Source organism: Scyliorhinus torazame, chromosome 12, assembly GCF_047496885.1.
Source record: "Scyliorhinus torazame isolate Kashiwa2021f chromosome 12, sScyTor2.1, whole genome shotgun sequence".
NCBI lineage: Eukaryota > Metazoa > Chordata > Chondrichthyes > Carcharhiniformes > Scyliorhinidae > Scyliorhinus > Scyliorhinus torazame.
This window is the reverse complement of record NC_092718.1, coordinates 186,997,128-187,017,239: the sequence shown is the minus strand read 5'-3', so window position 1 is coordinate 187,017,239 and position 20,112 is coordinate 186,997,128. Positions and strand designations below refer to the sequence as shown.

The window sequence follows — 20,112 nt, the reverse complement described above, 5'->3', positions numbered from 1 at the left end:
TGAATTCTCCCTTTGTGTACCTGAACAGGCGCTGGAGTGTGGTGACTATTGGAATTTCACAGTAACTTTATTGCAGTGTTAATGTAAGTCTACTTGCAACACTAATAAAGATTATTATTAGTATGTTCTGCTGGAATGTAAAAAAAAAAATCAAAAAGAATTTACATCTGCTGGAAGATAAATGCAAGCTTTTGCCACAGATTTAAAAGGTGATTCAGAGAATGATTCAAAGGGTCCTTCGAGGTGAGGAAAAACCTCTTCACTCAGAAGGTGGTGGGTCTCTGGAATTCATTGTCTGGTTTGGTGGTGGAGACAGAAATCCTCAACTCATTCAAAAAGGTACCTGGATCTGCATCCGAGGTTCTGTAACCTGCAAGGTTACGGACCAGGTGTTGGAAGGGAATTAGGATGGACAGAGTTGAAATTTAAAAAAAAAAAAAAAAAATCTTTATTAGTGTCACAAGTAGGCTTCCATTACACCGCAATGAAGTCACTATGAAAATTCAGCCTGCCCAAGCATGATGGGCTGAATGACTTCATGCCTAAATTTTCTATGGTTCTAAAAACATTCATGCCTAACTTTTCTATGGTTCTAAAAACATCCAAACTTTAACAGTTTCCAATTGATAATATTCTATGAAGCAGCAGCACCAAGAAATTGACTTCAATTATGGATAAAACAATGCACTACATGAAACAGCCAAGCAACCAACTCAGCAGGTTAGGTTAAGATTACCCCCATACATATAATTAGAATGCTTGCTTTTACTCAGCTTTTAGTTCACCACAGGAACAGAGTTTCACTCGTAGCAGGTATTAATTTTCCAATGTCTTTCTTGTAGCAGTTTTTTTCCCCATTATTAGAAAGAAAGAATATAAAAGTCAAGAACTATTTAGGCAACCAGAAATGGACAATGGCCTCAACACGGTGGGCAGCACGGTAGCAGAGTGGTTAGCACAGTTGCTTCACAGATCTAGGATCCCAGGTTAGATTCCCGGCTTGGGTCACTGTCTGTGCAGAGTCTGCACGTTCTCCCAGTGTCTGTGTGGGTTTCCTGGGTGCTCTGGTTTCCTCCCACAGTCCAAAGATGTGCAGGTTAGGTAAATTGACCATGTTAAATTGCCCTTAGGTTAGATGGGGTTACAGGTTTACAGGGATAGGGCAGAGGTGTGGGTTTAAGTGGGGTGCTCTTTCCAAAAGCTGGTGCAGACTCGATGGGCCAAATGGCCTCCTTCTGCACTGTAAATTGTAAGAAATCTATGAATATCTAGGCATCCAATTAATAAGCACAAATTAGTGACTAGGTGCTTTGATAGTCTCATACCAGGTTGATATTAGTTATTTCTAAACACTATTTTACAAATCTGCAAATAGAGGTATTAAATGAATCTGGTGCAGTTGTGAATAACAGGTAACAATAAATTTACAGCTCATTTTAATTTTAAACAGTCAAATATCTTTGTGCATTGCCGGACATTCATTAATAGATTACAGACCACCGAATAATGAATGTAAAACATTTCCAATCACATTAATAGGTTACTGACCACCCAAGAGGGTGGAGAAAAAAAATATGCAAATTAAGGAATGAGTGGGGAAAAAAAAAGAATAATCATGGGAATTTCAAGAGCCCAATTTTAATTGAACAGAAGAGGTAAAAAGGGCCAAGGAAATGGGACTTCCTACAGTAGATACATGACTCCTTTCTAACTCAACATGTAAAATGTATAACAAGGCAAGACTTTCTATTTGATCTGGTAATGGGGAATGAATTAAGAGAAGTAAAAGTAGCAGAATATCTCAGGTGATGTGACCATAATAAAATGTTTTACAATAAAAATAGAGAAGGACTGAAGTATGATAAAAACCGAGTTAAAAGATTAGAGAAAAGGGGGCAGCAGAGTGGTTTGCACTGTTGCCTCACAGCACTAAGAATCCGGGTTCAATTCCAGCCTTAGGTGATTGTATGGAATTTGCACGTTCTCCCAGTGTCTGTGTGGGTTTCCTCCGGGTGCTGCGGTTTCCTCCCACAGTCCAAGGATGTGTAGATTAGGTGGGGTTACAGGGATAGGGTGGGCCTAGGTAAGGTGCTCTTTCAGAGGATCGGTGCAGACTTGATGTGCCGAATGGCCTCCTTCTGTGCTGTAGGGGGTTCCATGATTCTAAACTTGGGGAAATAAAATGGGCAATAGTAACACTGAACAACGAACACCATTTTAAATGTTTCTGCGAGCGCTGGAAAAGCACTAAAAAGGAATGATCAAACTAAACACTAATGACTCCATGACTAAATATAAACACAAGGGAAAATTGAAGCTTAGGAAGAAAGCATACATTATGTAAGCAGTGGAGGAATATGGAAAGAGAGAAGACAAAGATTAGAAAGAGATTAGGAAGGTAGAACACATTGGCCAAAATTATTTCCATCCTCGTTTGCAGCTGGGATTTTTTGGTGCCACTGAATGTTGGGAGCTTTGGCTGGAATAGCAAATTTTTCTTTCTCACAAGTCCCGCCACAAGACGAGACTAGAGAATTCCACCATGAAGTATGTAAACAGCAGAGGAATGCATGGAGAGAATGAAAAGATGAAATGCAAAGAGATCTGGATTAAAGTTTTTTTTAAATCAGGTAAGGAGAACAGTGAAATTAACGCAAGAAACTTATTTTTTTATTTTTAAAAGGCACAGCTATTAAAATAGAATGGGGTGGAAAAAGAACCATTAAGGGATAGACATTATACTGGCTGAAATATAAAATTATTTCACTTTACCAGGGGAATAAATGAGGTAGACACAATCAAATGATGAGCTAAAGAATGAGATAGATGTATTGAACAAACTAAATCAAACTCCAATGAGGACAAAACCACTGCTAAATCAAACTCCAATGAGGACAAAACCACTGCTTTGAGTGGATTTATATAAAGTGAAGAGCAAAAGGCCTGGTGAAACTCTAATGTAATTCCTATATTTAAGAAAGGGGACAGAACATGCCCAAGAAATTATAGACTTGTCAGCAGAACTGATGGAAACCCTACTTAAGGGAAGAATAGAAGAACTAGGCTAACCGTATCAAATTTTTTTGAAGAGGTAACAAAGAGTAGACAACTATAATGCAGTAGATTAAATTTATCTGGATTTTGAAAGAGCCTTCGATAAATTGGCCCATTATAGGCCAATTAAGAAGGTCAGAGAAGATGGAGCAAGAGATTAAGTGGCAGAGTACAGTCCTAGCTGGCTTCAGACAAGCAAAGGAAGGGAGTAAAGACTGGCAGAAGTTGGGAAGTGGTGTTACACAAACAGCTTTGGGACCTCGGCTGACAACAGATGTTTGGAATCAAAATTACAATTTTAAATTTGAGAATGACACCAAATTGGGAGAACAGTCAATACTGAGGGGGGCTGCAACAAATTACAGTAGACAGTAATACATTTGTAGAATGGAAAATTAAGTCCAATATAGATAAATGTGAGCTAGTATCTTTTGGTAGGAAGAACAACATTGTTACTTGAAAAAGGTGCAAGTAGGTAGAGGAACAAATGAATCAGAGTACAAATGTGCGAATCACTAAAAATTCCAGCCCAGGTTAGCGAGGCCATCAAAAACAAGAAAATCAAGCTTTATTTCTAGGGGAGCAAAATTAAAAATTAGGTAAGTTATGCTAAACCTGTAACAAACCTTGGTTAGGCAGCTCTTGTATATCAAGTGCAGTTGTAACCAGGTTCTTAAAAAAAAAAGCATGACACGATACTAGAAGGTGTAGAGAAATTTACAAGGAAAATACCAAATATGCATGGGTATATACACCTGGAAAGGATTACTAGGCGGGTTCTCTTTCCTCTTGGAAAAGAACTGATGGTGACCTGATGGTAACCGATAGTTAATTTTTAAACAAGAAAACCCATACTCCAGTTATCAATACATTTGAGACATCCCAAGGGTAATTAATTAGACAACATTGTAGGGCAAGCAAATAAGAGGCTTGCATTAAACTTTTTTTCCCCAGAATTGATGCTTGCTCTTTTAGTAAAAGAAAAGACAAAAAAAACCTTTGTGATAACTGATACAAGTTTCAACAAATTCAGGAGGTTTTGATTTTTACAACCCCTATAATAAAAAGTAAAGACTTCCAAATTCATCAATTAATGTACTTGTTGCAAAGAAAAATTCTCCAAGTGTAGGCTGAGAATAGTATGGCTGTTGGATCCGATATTGGCACCAATTCAGATATAGATCTTGAACTATCAGGGTGAGACTCAAGTGAGTTAACTCTATTATTGGGAAGCCAAAGGCCAATTGTTTGTCTGCAAATTTCTTTAAAATAAAATCCAATCTAGATTATATGACAAGTATAATTAAATGGACTGCATTCGTACTGAAGTTTTTTTACAACTGTCTAGAAAAAATGCTTTTAGATTCTAACTTTAAAGAGGGTGTCAAACTTCAACAGGAGAGTTCAGTCAATCGTCATAGAATCACATAATACTTAAAATATATGCTTTATGAAGAACAGGGGCACCTTTTCACACCTCTAGCCATGTTGGTCATGATTTTGGTTTAAGGGCTTTATTTATATTTCATAGACAAGGCTTTGCTAGGTGGTTTTCACTTTCAATGGCAAGTATTCTGCATTTTGAGAAACACCTGCTAAAACAACATTTTTTTAAATGCCAGTTCAAGTTGGGGGAATGCCTAAAATACTACTGGTAGCTACTCATCGACTGAAATAAATCCACTAGTATTTTGCTACTGATCTTTCTTCAAGTCAGAATTATGTCAATAATGCCCTTACATGCAGTTTTACTGTAATATCTTTCAAGTTTTTAAAAATACTTTAAATATTTCATACAGCCACACTAGCTTCATGGTTAGTTATTTCTACAAACAACCTGTAAAAGGCTTTGCAAGAATTTTGTTACCCAGCGACTTAACATAAAGAGCAATTAATTTCAATCCTGTTCCAGTCCATTCATGTGTTACAAATGCATGGTTTTAAAAGATTGTTATGTTTAGAGACCATCTTTAATTTAGTATAAAATGGAGGAATCAAAGTCATGTGACCTGTTCTGAATTCTGTTGTCAGCAAGCCTGTGTGGCTTGGGGATTAAATTGGTTGTAGGTTGTTTTTAAAGAGAGAAGGTCCAAGGTATTCGCACCTGTAAACAATGACTAAAGCATCTGTGCTAATGGTGAATAAACTACTCATCTCCAAAATCCAAAGGAAGTTGTTAAGAATGTCAGGGAACAAAAACGGCCTTTGCATCCCAACTATTTGAGAGATGCAAGAACGCTGGTGATAGTTTGCACTAAGAGGCCAAGTTCATGAGGATTTAAATGAGACTGGAGAATTTGCCTCGTTTAGGCTAGGAGGAATCTCAAGGGTAAACCTAACTGTAAAAAACATTTCAGGGATTAGAAGTTGCCTGGCTAGAAAAAGATAAGGGAAACAAGCCCTTGGGAGTTAAGATCACTTTGGCCTGAATCCAGAAGAAGTGTCGATTTAAAGGATAGAAGTACAACCATGGAGGAGATTTTCGGTTGCATTAAAGCATTAAGAAGGGAATTTAAATGTCTCTGAAAAAGTTATAGGTCTCTACAAGGCTCATAACACTTGTCTTCTGACCAAAGAAAGGTTAAATTTCCCATCTTGAAATGTCAGTCTTCAAAACAACTTTATTCTGATGAAATTGAATTTTAGCCATACATCTAGAGTACATTTAATATAGAGCAAATGTTTCCACAAAACAGTTGTCTTTCCTTTGATCTGGAGTAAATATTTGTTTGATTACACTTCTGCAAAGCATCTTGGGACATTCCCCTACATTAAAGGCAGTATAGAAAGGGAAAGAGAGGCAGCTGCACAAAATAGGATACAGGGCTACTTGTTGTATTTCCAGAAGACAGTGATTATTTATTCTTTAAAAATAAAACCAATAATGGTTTCATTTTAATGATATGGTGGATTAGTTCTCCCTGCCTCAAAACCACAGGCCCAAAAACAAGGAAAACAAAAATCAGAAAGGGGCCTAACCATTTGACTGCTGATCTGTAGATATGAATAACTGCACTGTTTTCTGAGAACAATTATAAAGTACTGGTTATGAGTGGCAAAATACGCTGGACCAACAACCTAAAAACTCAAATGCATACACACAGAACCAAATATGTATTTTAATTGTATTTTGTTATTCAGTACAACTCAGGTTTAACATAAGCTGCTGTGGAGTACATGTCAGCACAAAGGAATTTGACTAATGAAGGAATTCTGTTCAAACGAAGTACTTTGAAAGTCCTGCAAAATTCACATGGCGATAAAAGTCCATTCTAATGCAACCGTAACAAAGTAGCATAGCAAACTTTCAGTCCATGGGAATTTTAAAAAATGTATAAAACACATAATTAAGAATTGCAAAAGAACACTCGGAGCCCCACCCAACCTACAAGGGAGTTACAAATGTGCATTTATACAATATTATCAAGAACTACACAAATATATGTATCATGCCAATTAGAGTGTGCTGTACAACAAAATCATGTTTCTTCCAGACCAAGTAATCAATGCTTACTCACACAAGACTAGAAGTTAATTCCCATCTGGTCCACACAAGCCGCACATTCTCATCTTCCTCAGTGTCCTGTCGCAAATAGCCAACCTCAACAGTTCTTCAACTGGCAGCTTTAGCTGTTTGACAGTGACATAAAACTAGCCAGTGAAGAACGGCTGTAGGATAGCCAGAGTAATTAATGGAACTCAACCTTCCTATAAAAGGAAAAAAAAACGTTGTTTATCTCCCTGGATAACCTGCACAGTAATTGAAATATTTTATGAAGCCTCTTTAGCACTAGGATCACTTAAAACAGTTAACATTATTGGCTTTATAATATATTTAAGGCAGTTCTCCATAGTTTCAGTTAAAAACTTGGAAGTAAAAGGTTTACTGAAAATAATCAGATACAAGACATTTTCCATTTTAAAAAAAAGATTTTTCTTTTTTATATGGAACTACTCAGTAGACCGGCCACACCCTCCCAAGATAGACTTACCAGAAAAGAACCCAGAAGGTACTGTAGCTATGGAAACTGCACAGGCATGTCTTCCAGTACTGGCTTATACTCAGTCAACTCCTGATGCTGTGAATTCCTGAGATGCCTCTTACATATGGCATAAATTCCGATCCGTCTGCCGGCCCCTATTTGTCTGAACTGTGATACAAACTTCAGTACCGCCCTCCACCTTGGCTTTAATGCATGATTCAGCAATAGGCCAAATCCGAGACTTTCATCCAGTGACTTGACAGGAAACAAAGTCTGGGGTGGGGTGGGGGGAAAAGAGGAAGGAGACAACATCTGCTGTCCCGGCAAAAGTATTTAAAAACTCTTCTTGCATAACACATTAGCATTTCTGTAAAGATGCACAAGTGCAAATAGATCCAAACCGCAATTATTGGAACAATACAATATCCCTACTTGATTCAGTGCCTATTAAAATGTATTTCAACAGATCGCATTTTAAATATAAGTTGGGGATAGTATCGACTGTCCAAGGGGGAAACTAAAAGGTTATTCGCCGATCAGCATCTGAACCCCAAGATTAGGTCAGTCTGGTAACACGCAATTTGGTAACACCCAATGTCCTGCTCACAAAAACAGCTCCATTACACACTTAGTCATTGTGAGAAATGCAGTATCGGCCAAAAAAATATAATTCCCAGTAGGTTCCTTTCTGACACACCAAGATTCGCAGTAAATTGCACAAACCCCAGGGTCCCGCACCCACATAAAAAAACGCATCGATTGGTTACTGGTACAACCCCCGGTGAGAAATACCGAACATAACAAGCTCCAGAATAAATGTTCAGGATTTACAGTAAACCGCATTACTCGTCTCACTTTTTTTTTCCGCAGAGATTTTTTTTTTGGTTCACCAGTCCACCCTCGGCTCCAGGGGAAATCCCCCCCCCCCCCCCCCCCCAGGAAGAAAATGAAATTATTAGGGATGGGGAACTTTGGAATACTTTCACCACAGGCAGGCCAAGTTGTTGAAATTCTTACATTAAAGAGAAAAGGGAGGGGGGGGGGGGGGGCGAGAGGGCCATTTTAACGAACGCAAGACCAATGACATTGGAGCTAGACTGCATCCTGCAGTTGCAAAGTAAAAGGCAAAAAACTCGACTGCAGTGTTGCGTAAGCACCAAGATAAATGCAAACAACCCAACTCGACCTCCCCCCAAAAAATGTTTTAAGGGCTGGGTAAAAAAAAAGATGCGTTCGTGTCTGCCTGCTGCTCCGATACTGGCCCGATAGCCTCCGGGGAAACATTTTCTCACTTGGTTCACATTCATCCCCGTCCTGCTCCATATGGAAACGAAAAAAAAAAAGATTCACCCAGAACTGGTCTGGGTCAGGCCAGGTGGAGATCACTCTCCATCTCCCCTCCACCACCAACCCCCCCCCAAAAAAAAAAGTCAATTCAAATCAGTTTTAAAAAAAAGGCAAATCACTCTTCCTCTCCACCCACCCCACCCCACCTAATATTCTGCTGCACTTCTAGAACTTTCCTGACCTCCACGCACATCTTCCACGCATTTTAAAAGATATTTAAAACAAATCCCCTTCCTTGACGCGGAATAAATAAGCTTCTTCCGCTAAAAAGGAGAACGTTGCAGACGCGCAATAAAATACCCCCAAAGCGAAATCTTACTTCATCAAACGCAGTCGATCTCTCTCTCCACTCGGCGGGGGGGGGGGGATAAGTTAAGACATTGGATTTATTTTTTTCCATGCCTCTTTTTTTATTTTAAAAGGGAGTAGTCTAGAATCTCTCTCTCTCTGGCAAGTTTTTTTTTTAAACTTCAGGAACTTGCGCAGATTCGCATCGCCACCCTCCTCCAAGGCGACAGAAGTGTGGACAAACTAGCCGTGAAAGTCTCTCGGTCCGTCCCGGCGGAGCCAGCTGCCTCGGATGATTCCGTCAATGACAAGCCGGCACCCCATCATCATCATCCGCTCAGCGGAGCTCGGCATCGTTCCCTTCTCGTTCAAGTCAGAGGACGATGCCCGCCCCGGCTTAGTGACTCAGTACTTTTCCCTCCCCAGTTACAAATCAGTCTCCTCACCGCGCCGGCGAACAAACTCACTGACTGACCGACCGAGCTTCCCCGCTCAACTTCACTTGACAGTTGCGGCCGTCACGTCACGGGCGCCTCCCGCTGATTGACGGGCGGCCCTGACCACTCGCTGCGCGCGAGGGGAGGGCGGTGGGGCGGGGCGGTCCGCCGCCGGCCACCCAATTAGGAGGAGGATACCGGCTCGGGCGGCCCCGCCTTTACTTCATTCCTGCCAGCCTGCCCGAGGAAGGGGCGGGCGCGGTTAAAACAGTGGCCGGCTTTCTGTGACGCACAATGATTGACTGCGGCAGAGACCAATGGGGTCGCGGTCCTCGTGCTGCCAGCGGCCTCCCCCAGCCAGGCCAACTCCCGCGCGCTGCTTTGTGGGACCTGTCGTTCCGGGACCAACGGTTTAACGGCGAGAGGACGCATCGCGCGTGACCAAAGTACAGTTCCCACAACGGACTGCGCCTGCATGACTTAGCATTTTGTGAATGGCGATTTTAGAGGTTTGTCGGGTTAATTCGTTGGAATTGATGAAAACGGGAGTCTGTCGAGGAATGTTCAGGATCGTTTTACCATGAAAGGTTGCGTTGTTTCTACATCTTGAGCGTCCCATCTCATTACAGTCCTTTTTTTGGTGTGTTTATTCTAATGATCATCCAAAGGTGAATCAATTTCCAATTATGGGAATTAGAAATTCTACTTTATCTGAAATTAACCTTATTTTAAAAATAACATGGATAGTCGGGGATGACAAAACCTTGCATGTCAAAGGAGCACGATGACTGACAGCTTCCCTAGCCAATCAGAACTGCAACCTCCAAAAGAAAAGGAGGCGTTTTGAGGGGCTGTCACGGGTTGGAGGGAGGCGGGGTTTGGGCGAGGCCGACAATTCAATGACTCATCAGAAAGACCTGCGTCAGCGGTGCCCGTCCCTTCAGGTACGTCAGCGGCGACCGCCCCCTTCATGTACGTCAGCGGTGTCCGCCCCCCACAGCTGAGCGCTGCGAACCCGGTGACCTCATGGGGGCGATCAGCTGTTTCCATGTCTCGCCCTTGTGACTCGCGGACGTACAGTATGATGTGATGTAATCAAAGACGATCACGTGTTGCCGCTGACCAACAAAAAAAATTAACTTTTTAAAACAAAATTAAATGCGATAATCTCTTCCTTGATCTTTAATGACTGAATCACATAAGCGATTTCTGATCTTTTTCACTGGAATCCCTGCAGACGCTACGATGACTTTAATAAGCAAATTTACTTTGTACTTTCCCCGAGTGGACAGACCACCGTCATGTGATGATCGCATTTTGTGCACTTGCCCGCCCGTGCAATTGGATGCAAAGAGCGTGTACTTTGGGGTTTTTTCCTAACATGCAACTGCTCAGAGCGTATTTGACAATGTAACTTCACAGCATCAATTCAATTCTACGATTCCAAAGTTCTAAGTTACGTCCATTATAACTCAAAATGTCTTTAATAATCTTCGTGCGAAATTTACTGTTGCAGATATATACATACTGACATTCAAAGCTAAAATTAAGAAATACAAATCTGCACAACCATTGAGCTGGTAAAGGATAATCATTCGCAATGACTTATATTAAAAACCTAGTAATGACAAACATCTCAAAATATATTATTAAAAAATTCAAAAGGCTGTGGCTTCAAGTCTCACTTCAGTGCTGTACCAACGAAATGCTGTATTGTTGGATACAACTTTTCAGATATATTAAATTATCTATAAGTTTGGCATGTAAAATATCCAACGGCACTGCTTGAAGGAGAGGAAGGGGTTTCTTCCAATGTCCTCGCCACCATTTATCCATGAACCAATATCATTAAATCCGATGATCATTTATCGCTTTATTTGAGTGCAAATAGGCTGTTATGTTTCACTGCATACCTACACCAAATGCACCACGACTGCAAAGCAGTCTCAAATATGTGAAATGGAAATAAACGTGTTCTTTATTGTTTCCAAATATTTTATGACAAACACACTTTTGCTTATGGCTGAAAAGTCTATTCCTTTCCTACAATGGCATAAATTGCCAGTCACACCGGAAATAAAAGAAAAAAAATGAAAGACATGCAATAATAGATGTGCTTTTCCAGATCATGGGACTTCTGAAAGTACTTTACAAACAATGATTTACTTTTGAAATATGGTCACCGTTGTAATGTAGGAAACACAGCAGCTGCGTGTTTCCAAAATTACAAAAGCATCATGATAATACCCACAATCTGTTTTTATTATTTGTTTGAGGGTTAAATATTAGCCAGGACATGGCAATAACTCCCCTGCTCTTCTTTGAAATATTTTACATAAACTCAAGCAGCCAGATGGGGCCTCAGTTTAAAGTTTCATCTGAAACACATATTCCCTCAGTACAGCTCTGAGTGTCAGTCTTTATTTTTGTGCTCAAGTCGCATAGTGAAACTTGAACCTTGGAAACTTATGAATGTCAAAAAGTCAGAGGAAAACAGCCGTGAAGAAAGGAGGGAGTGAGGGTTCACTGTCGAGTGAAAGGGCCAGCCCGGGAGCTGGCCAGATGGTGGAGGCTGGGTTGCTGGGTGGGGCTGCACTGCTTATGGCAGAGAAAATGACTGAGGTGATGTACTTGGAGTTGGAGAAGAAGTTTGCGAAGCATATGGAGGTGCTGAGAAAGGAGATGGCAGTGGCATTGAAGGCGTTGGTGGAGGAGGCAATTGCCCCGGTGAGGGTGGCTGTGGCGACGGCATCGACTGAGGTGCGGGAGTCGGGCTACAAGATGAAGGGAGTGGAGGAGGGCATGTCACAGCACAGTGATCTGCTCATCTCAATGGGGGATGAGCTGCAGAGGGTGGTCGAGGCCAACAAGGGGCTGTGAGCAAAGTTGCAAGACTTGGGAAAACCTATCGAGGCGGCATCATTTGAGGATTGTAGGCCTGCCCAAGGGGGTGCAGGGTCCAAGGCCGATGGAGTACTTTGCCACGATCTTGGCGGAATTGATGGGGGAGGGAGAGGAACCCTCTTAGTATGAACTGGACCTGGCTCATCGGTCTCTGAGGCCCAAAGTGAAGTTGAATGAGCCGCCAAGGGCAGTAATCATCTGTTTTCACAGGTATGACACAAAGGAGAAGGTCTTGAACAGGGCGAAGCAAAAGCGGAAGGTGCAATGGCCTGGTGCTGGTGTTCGCATTTACCAGGAATTGACGGTGGAACTGGCAAGGAGGTGAGCGGTTTTCAGCCGAGTGAAGACGGCATTGTACATTGTGCGGTTTGGTGTATCCAGCGAAGTTGAGAATGACCGACAACTCCAGAGACTTCTATTTTGAGACAGTGGAGGCAGCCGAGGCGTTTGTGAAGACGGAAGGCTTGGGGAAGAAGTGAAGAATGTGTATGTTTGTTTGTTTTTCTGAAACTGGGCGGGAGGGAAGGGGTGCCTGAGCAGGGCCCCCCTCACTAGCAATCTTGAGTCGGCTAGTGAACGGTCTGGTGGAGGGAGGGGCTGCAGACATTGGAGCCTAGTGAGCAGGTTCCGATGGGCCGAGGAGGTGTGAAAAGGTGGGGGGGGGGAGGGGATCGATACTGGATGAGGCCTTTTCAAGTGGAAGTGGATTCTGGGAAGAGGTGGGGTGGGGTTCGATGTTAACCATGGATCAAGGTGAGTGTGAGAGGTGTGGGCGGGGGCCAGCAAATAACGCACACATGTTTTGAGGTTGCAAAAAATTGTGAAGATTCTGAGTGGGAGTGTTCGAGGTCGTAGCCAGGATAGTGGAGGAGGAGGTGGAGCTGGAATCTTTGATGCCGATATTTGGGGTTTCAGAGAAGCCGGAGCTCATGGAGAGGAGGAAGGCCGATGTCGTGGCCTTCGCCTCTCCGATTGCACGGCGGCAAATTTTGCTGGAGTGGCGGTTGGCATCGCCACGGGGGTAGCGGCTTGGTTGGGTGACCTGTACGACTTCCTGCGGTTAGAGAAGATAAGTATGACTTAAGGTGCTCTGCAGTGGGGTTTGAGAAAAGGTGCGGGATGTTTGTGACCATGTTTGAGGAGCTGTTCGTCGCGGGGGGTGGGTGGAGGGGGAGGGTGAAAAAGGGGAACGACTGTATCGTTGATTGTTGGGAAGTGTGGTAGTCAGCACTGATGTATATATTGTACATCCTACTCTCGTCTTTGTGTGATTGATCGTGCATCAATTTATTACACTGAGTTTTTCAGAAGATGGACCTCCGCAACAAGCCAGATCGCATCAAGCTGCATCCGCAAGCAGACAACGCCAAAAAGGACTTTGAACATTGGCTAGCCTGTTTTGAAGCGTATATCGGGTCTGCACCAGATGAAATTCCAGAAGCACAGAAGCTCCAGATCCTTTACATGCGCCTGAGCTCCAACGTCTTTCCACTTGTCCAGGACGCGCCGACCTACGCAGAGGCCATGGCGCTACTGAAGGAAAACTACGCTCAGCGGACTAACACACTCTATGCCAGACACCTCCTCTCCACGTGGCGTCAACTTCCCAGTGAGTCGGTGGAAGATTTCTGGTGCGCCCTGCTCCCCCTTGTTAGAGACTGTGACTGTCAGGCCATTTCGACCACAGAACACTCAAATTTGCTAATGAGAGACGCATTTGTTACGGGCATAGGGTCTGACTACATCCGCCAGCGCCTCTTAGAGGAGGCCACGCTTGACATCATGGCGACCAAAAAACTAGTGCTTTCACTTAGGGTCGCATCACACAACATTCAGGCCTATGCCCCCGACCGCGCGGCCCACCCCCCCTGTGCATCGTGGACTCCGCAGACGTCTGCCCCATCGTGGACCCCATCAGTGACTGCCCTCAGCCAATCCCACGCCTGTGCCGTGCGGCAGCCAACCAACCCCGGGGGGCCCAAATGCTACTTCTGTGGGCAGTCAAAACACCCCCAACAGCACTGCCCGGCGCGGAGCGCCCTTTGCAAGGCCTGTGGCAAGAAGGGATATTTCACTGCAGTGTGCCAGGCCCGCTCAATCGCCGCTATTGTCCCGGCACCCCCCAGGTGCAGCCAGTGGGCGCCGCCATCTTCCCCTCCTAGGACCACGTGCGGCCAATGGATGCCACCATCTTGCCCGACTCGCAACACGTGTGGTCCGTGGGCGCCGCCATCTTGTTCCTCCCAGGACCAACTGGCGCCGCCATCTTACTTCCCCCACGACATGTGCGGCCCGTGGGCGCCGCCATTTTACCCGACTCAGGCCCCATGCCCGTACCGCACCTCATCCGGCCGCTCATCGCCTGCAACCGCCAACGACCAGCTGCGTCTCGCCTCAGTCACGATTGACCAGTCTCGACCACACAATCTTGCGACTGCTTCAACTAAAGTGAAGGTCATCGGGCACGAGATCTTCTGCCTGCTGGACTCTGGGAGCACTGAGAGGTTCATTCACCCCGATAACGTAAGGCGCTGCTCCCTCGCGGTACACCCCATTAACCAGAGAATCTCCCTGGCCTCCGGGTCCCACTCCGTGACGATCCGGGGGTACTGCATCGTCACTCTCACTGTCCAGGGCGTGGAGTTCAGCGGCTTCCGCCTCTACGTCCTCCCCAACCTCTTGCTGCCTTGCTACTTGGCCTGGACCTCCAGTGCAACCTCCAGAGCCTAACCCTGAAGTTCGGCGGGCCCCTACCACCGCTTACTGTGCGCGGCCTCGCGACACTTAAGGTCAACCCGCCTTCCCTTTTTGCAAACCTCACTCCGGATTGCAAACCCGTCGCCACCAGGAGCAGACAGTACAGCGCACAGGACAGGACATTCATCAGGTCTGAAGTCAAGCGGCTGCTTCGGGAAGGCATCATCGAGGCCAGCAACAGCCCCTGGAGAGCCCAAGTGGTAGTGGTCAAAACTGGGGAGAAAAACAGGATGGTCGTTGACTACAGTCAGACCATCAATCGGTACATGCAGCTCGACGCGTACCCCCTCCCATGCATATCTGATATGGTCAATCAGATTGCACAGTACTGGGTCTTTTCGACAGTAGACCTGAAATCTGCCTACCACCAGCTCCCCATCCGCAAGGTGGACTGCCCATACACTGCGTTCGAGGTAGACGGCCGCCGTTACCACTTTCTTAAGGTTCCCTTCGGCGTCACCAACGGTCTTCGGTCTTCCAACGGGAGATGGACCGAATGGTTGACCGGTACGGGCTGTGGGCCACTTTCCCATACCTGGACAATGTCACCATCTGCGGCCACGATCAGCAAGACCATGACGCCAACCTTGCCAAATTTCTCCACACAGCCACTCTCCTCAACCTCATGTATAACAAGGAGAAGTGCGTGTTCAGCATGAACCGCTTAGCCATCCTCGGCTGTGTGGTCCAGAACGGAGTTCTGGGGCCCGACCCCAATCACATGTGCCCCCTCATGGAACTCCCCCTCCCCCCCCTGCCCCAAGGCCGTCAAACGTTGCCTGGGGTTCTCTTCGTATTACGCCCAGTGGGTCCCAAACTATGCGGACAAGGCCCTCCCACTCATTCAATCCACTGTTTTTCCTCTGACGGCCGAGGCTCACCAGGCCTTTAACCGTATCAAGGCTGACATCACGGTCGACAAGACGCTCCCCTTCCAAGTCGAGAGTGATGCATCAGACGTCGCCTCTGGCCGCCACCCTCAACCAGGCAAGCAGGCACGTGGCATTCTTTTCCCGCATCCTCCATGCCTCTGAAATTTGGCTCTCCTCCGTCGAAAAAGAGTCCCAGGCCATCTTTGAAGCTGTGCGGCATTGGAGGCATTACCTGGCCGGCAGGAGATTCACTCTCCTCACTGACCAACGGTCGGTTGCCTTCATGTTTAATAACACACAGTGGGGCAAGATCAAAAATGATAAAATCTTGAGGTGGAGGATCGAGCTCTCCACCTACAATTACGAGATTTTGTATTGCCCTGGTAAGCTCAACGAGCCCCCCGATGCCTTATCCCGAGGTACATGTGCCAGCCCACACAAGTGGACCGACTCCAGACCCTGCACGACAACCTCTGTCACCCAGGGGTCACACGTTTTTACCAATTCATCAAGGCCCGCAACCTGCCCTACTCCATGGAGGAAGTCAGGGTGATCACCAGAGACTGCCAGGTCTGCGTGGAGTGTAAACCGCACTTCTACCGGCCAGACCGTGCGTACCTGGTGAAGGCCACCCGCCCCTTTGAACGCCTCAGCGTGGACTTCAAAGGGCCCCTCCCCTCCACCGACCGCAACACGTACCTTCTCAGTGTGGTCGATGAATATTCCCGATTCCCCTTTGCCGTCCCATGCCCCGACATGACATCTGCCACCATCATCAAAGCCCTCAACACCATCTACGCTCTGTTCGGCTTCCCCGCCTACGTCCACAGCGACCGGGGATCCTCATTCATGGGCGATGAGCTGCGCCAGTACCTGCTCGAGCAGGATGACCAGCTACAACCCCAGGGGAAATGGGCAGGTGGAGAGGGAGAATGGGACGGTCTGGAGGGCTGTCCAGCTGGCCCTACGGTCCAGAAATCTCACGGCCTCCCGCTGGCAGGAGGTGCACCGCGACGAATGAAATCCCCCATAAACGTCTCTTTGCCTTCCCTAGAAGTCCACCTCCGGAGTTTTGCTCCCGACATGACTGGCAGCTCCAGGACCCGTTCTCCGTAGACACGTTCGACTCCACAAGGCGGACCCGTTGGTTGAGAGGTTACAGCTACTTCACACCAACCCGCAGTACGCCTACGTAGCATACCCCGACGGCCGCCAAGACACAGTCTCCCTCAGAGACCTGGCACCAGCTGGTTCCACCCCCCCGCAGACCCCGCTCCGGGACAATCCGTCCTCCCCTTGCTCACACCTGGGGATGAAGAGGATTTTGACACGCTCCCGGAGTCACCGAAGACCAAGCTGCCTCCGGAGTCGCCACTAGCACTGCGGCGCTCTCAACGACAGATCAAGGCACCGGACCGCCTGAATTTGTAATATTATCTGTACTTTTAAAACACAACTTTCTATCTATAGTTCTCCACCACCCCCGCCGGACTCATTTTTTTAACGGGGTGAATGTGGTAGTCACCACTGATGTATATATTGTATATATAGGATGTTGATATGGGTGCTTTACGGTAAGGGCCCTGTACCACTGGTACGGGGGTAGATCCCTGCTTCTGGTTCTGCCCAGTAGGCGGAGTATAAATATGTGTGCTCCCAGCACAGCAGCCATTTCGTCAGCTGCTGTAGGAGGCCACACATCGCAGTGTAATAAAGCCTTGATTACATCCTACTCTCGTCTTTATGTAATTGATCGTGCATCAGGAAGTGTTTGTTTGCTGTAACCTGTTTTGATACATGTTTGTAATAAAATACAATCAGAAAAAAACCCCAATGGATTGGGGTGGGTCAGGGTCAGAGGCCAGGGCCCGGTGTTATGGTGATGGTGGATAGGAAGGGAGGGGGGGGGAGAGGAGAGGCCCCCTGTTAGGGTAATTTCGTGGAACGTGAGGAGGTTGGGAGGCCCAGTGGAGAGGCCGAGGGTGCTTGCGCGCACCTGAAGAATTTGAAGGCTGATGTGGCGATGCTGCAGGAGACTCACTTGAGGGTGAAAGATCAGGTGAGGCTTAGGAAGGCCCAGGTTTGTTAGGGTTGGGGGTTTTGATGGCAGGGCACGGGGAGTAGCGGTCCTAGTTAGTAAATGAATGCGGTTCCAAATGGGAAAAGTGCTGGCGGATCAGGGAGGTAGGTATGTGGTAGTGACAGGGGCATTGGAGGGGAGGCTGGTGGCGCTGGTAAGCATGTATGGCCCAAAGGAGATGTTGTAGGGTTTGTAAAGAAGGTGTGTGGGACCATCCCCGACTTGGATTCACATGAGTTGATAATGGGTGGAGACTGGAACTTGGTGCAGGAACCAAAGCTGGACCGGTCGCGACCGCGGTCGCTTGCCCAACCGTGGGGGAGAGAAGGCGTTGACTGGACTTATGAAGGAAAGGGGAGGAGTAGACCCTTGGAGGTTTTTGCATCCGGGGGAGCAGGAGTACTCGTTGATCTCTTCGGTTCATAAGATCGATTCACGGATAGATTTTTTTGTGGTGGGGAAAGCGCTGTTGGCCAGGGTCAAGGGGTCGGATTATTCGGCAATTGCAATATCGGATTATTCGGCAATTGCGATATCGGATCATGCGCCACATTATGTGGACATGGTGTTGGAGAAGGGGGCAGTGCAGAGATTGGATGTGGGGTTTTTGGTGGACTGAGGTTTTGTGATAAGGTTGGGAAAGTAATTGAGGAATACGTGCGGTTTAATTGTACGGGGGAGGTTTTGCAGGTGGTAGTATGGGATGCTTTGAAGGCGGTGGTGAGGGTGGAGGTGATATTGTTTAAGGCAAAGGTAGACGAGGAGAGGGTAGAGGGAAAAGGTTGATAAACGAGATGTTGGAGGTAGACAGGAGGTATGCAGAGGATGTGGATCCATCACTTTTAGAAAAGAGGAAGGAGTTTCAGGCATGCTTTGATTGGCTGTCCACCAGGAAGGTGGTGCGCCAATTGAGGCGGGCAAGGGGAGCAGTCTACGAGTATGGGGAGAAGAAAGGACGCATGCTGGCAGGCCAACTTCGGAGGGAGGCGGTGGCAAGGGATATTGTTCAGGTGCGGTATAGGACAGGGAAGTTGGTGGTGGCCCAAGACCAGATCAATAAGGTGTTTGAGGAGTTTTTTGAGAGGTTGTACAGGTTGGAGTCATTGGGGGAGGATAGGGGGAAACAGGAATTCCTGGATGGTTTGGAATACCCGAGGTTGGGGGAGGAGGATAGGGCCACATTGGATGGGACGATAGGGGAACAGGAGATAAAGGAAGTGATTAGGAGGATGCATCAGTGAAGGTAGCAGGGTCGAATGGGTTTCCGGTTTTATGAACATTTGTATAGGTTGGAGCCACCGGGGGCGGATCAGGGGGTGCGGATTGGAGTATCTGAGGCTGTAGGAGGAAGACAGGGCCATACTAGAGAGGTCAGTGGGGGAACAGGACGTAAAGGAGGCAATTGGGAGGATGCAATCGGGGAAGGTGGCAGGGCCAGATAGGTTCCCAGTGGAGTATTACAAGAAATTTAGGGATAGTTGGCGCCGCTAATGGTGGGGATGTTTGAGGAAGCGACAGGGAATGAGATGTTGCCACAGATTTTGGGGCAGGCATTGATCTCCTTGTTGCTAAAGAGGTATAAGGATCCAACAGGGTGTGGGTCGTATAGACCCATATCACTCTTGAATGTGGAATCGAAGATGTTGGCGGGTAGGTTGGAGGAGTGCCTCCCAAAGGTGATAGGGGAAGATCCGACAGGGTTTGTGAAAGGGAGTCGGCTTTTTCTAATATTAGGAGGCTACCAAATGTAGTTATGGCACCGGCGGAGGGGAGACAGACAGAGGTGATGGTGATGCTGGACGCCGAGAAGGCGTTTGACCAGGTAGAATGGGGATATTTGATGGCGGTTTTAGAGCGATTTGGGGATTGGGCCGCGATTTGTGGAGTGGATACAGTTTCTATACAGGGAGCCGATGACATGAATAATATGAGTTTGGGGTATTTTGCTCTGCACCGAGGGACCACGCAGGGATGTCCTATGTCCCCCCTGTTTGCGCTTGCAATTGAGCCTTTGACCATCGCGTTGAGGAGTTCAGGCTGTGGAGGGGGATAGTGCGGGGGTGGGGGGGGGGAGGGGGGGAGAAACATAGGGCATCGTTATACGCAGATGATTTGTTACTGTATGTGTCGGAACCGAGTGCATCAATGGGAGGTATGCTGGAGCTACTCCGCGTGTTTAGGTCCTTTTCGGGACAAAATTTGGACAAACGCAAATATTTTATGGTGTCCCGATCGGGGGTGGGGGTGCTGCCGTTCCATAGGGCAGCAACCCACTTTAAATACTTGGGGGGTGCAGGTGGCATGGTATTGGGGGGGGGGGGGCCTCTGTAGGTATAATCTAAATAGTTTGGTGGGGAGGGTGAAGGTGGACTTGGCAAGGTGGGATGGAC

General features: G+C 46.5%; 2 long non-coding RNA genes across 3 annotated transcripts in view; one reads left to right on the top strand and one right to left on the bottom strand.

Annotated features, from left to right (window-relative positions):
• Window positions 1-1,435: 1,435 nt before the first annotated feature.
• Window positions 1,436-9,132, bottom strand: LOC140387267 (uncharacterized). The gene is made up of 3 exons (XR_011933816.1): window positions 8,704-9,132; window positions 6,573-6,762; window positions 1,436-2,168 (listed from the first exon to the last, which is right to left on the bottom strand). It is a non-coding gene; the product is annotated as an uncharacterized lncRNA (long non-coding RNA).
• Window positions 9,133-9,420: 288 nt separating this feature from the next.
• Window positions 9,421-20,112, top strand: part of LOC140387266 (uncharacterized) — a 35,831-nt gene continuing 25,139 nt past the window's right edge. For both annotated transcript variants that reach the window (XR_011933814.1, XR_011933815.1), the window contains exon 1: window positions 9,421-9,618. This is a non-coding gene — a long non-coding RNA (uncharacterized lncRNA). The remainder of the gene's footprint in view (window positions 9,619-20,112) is intronic.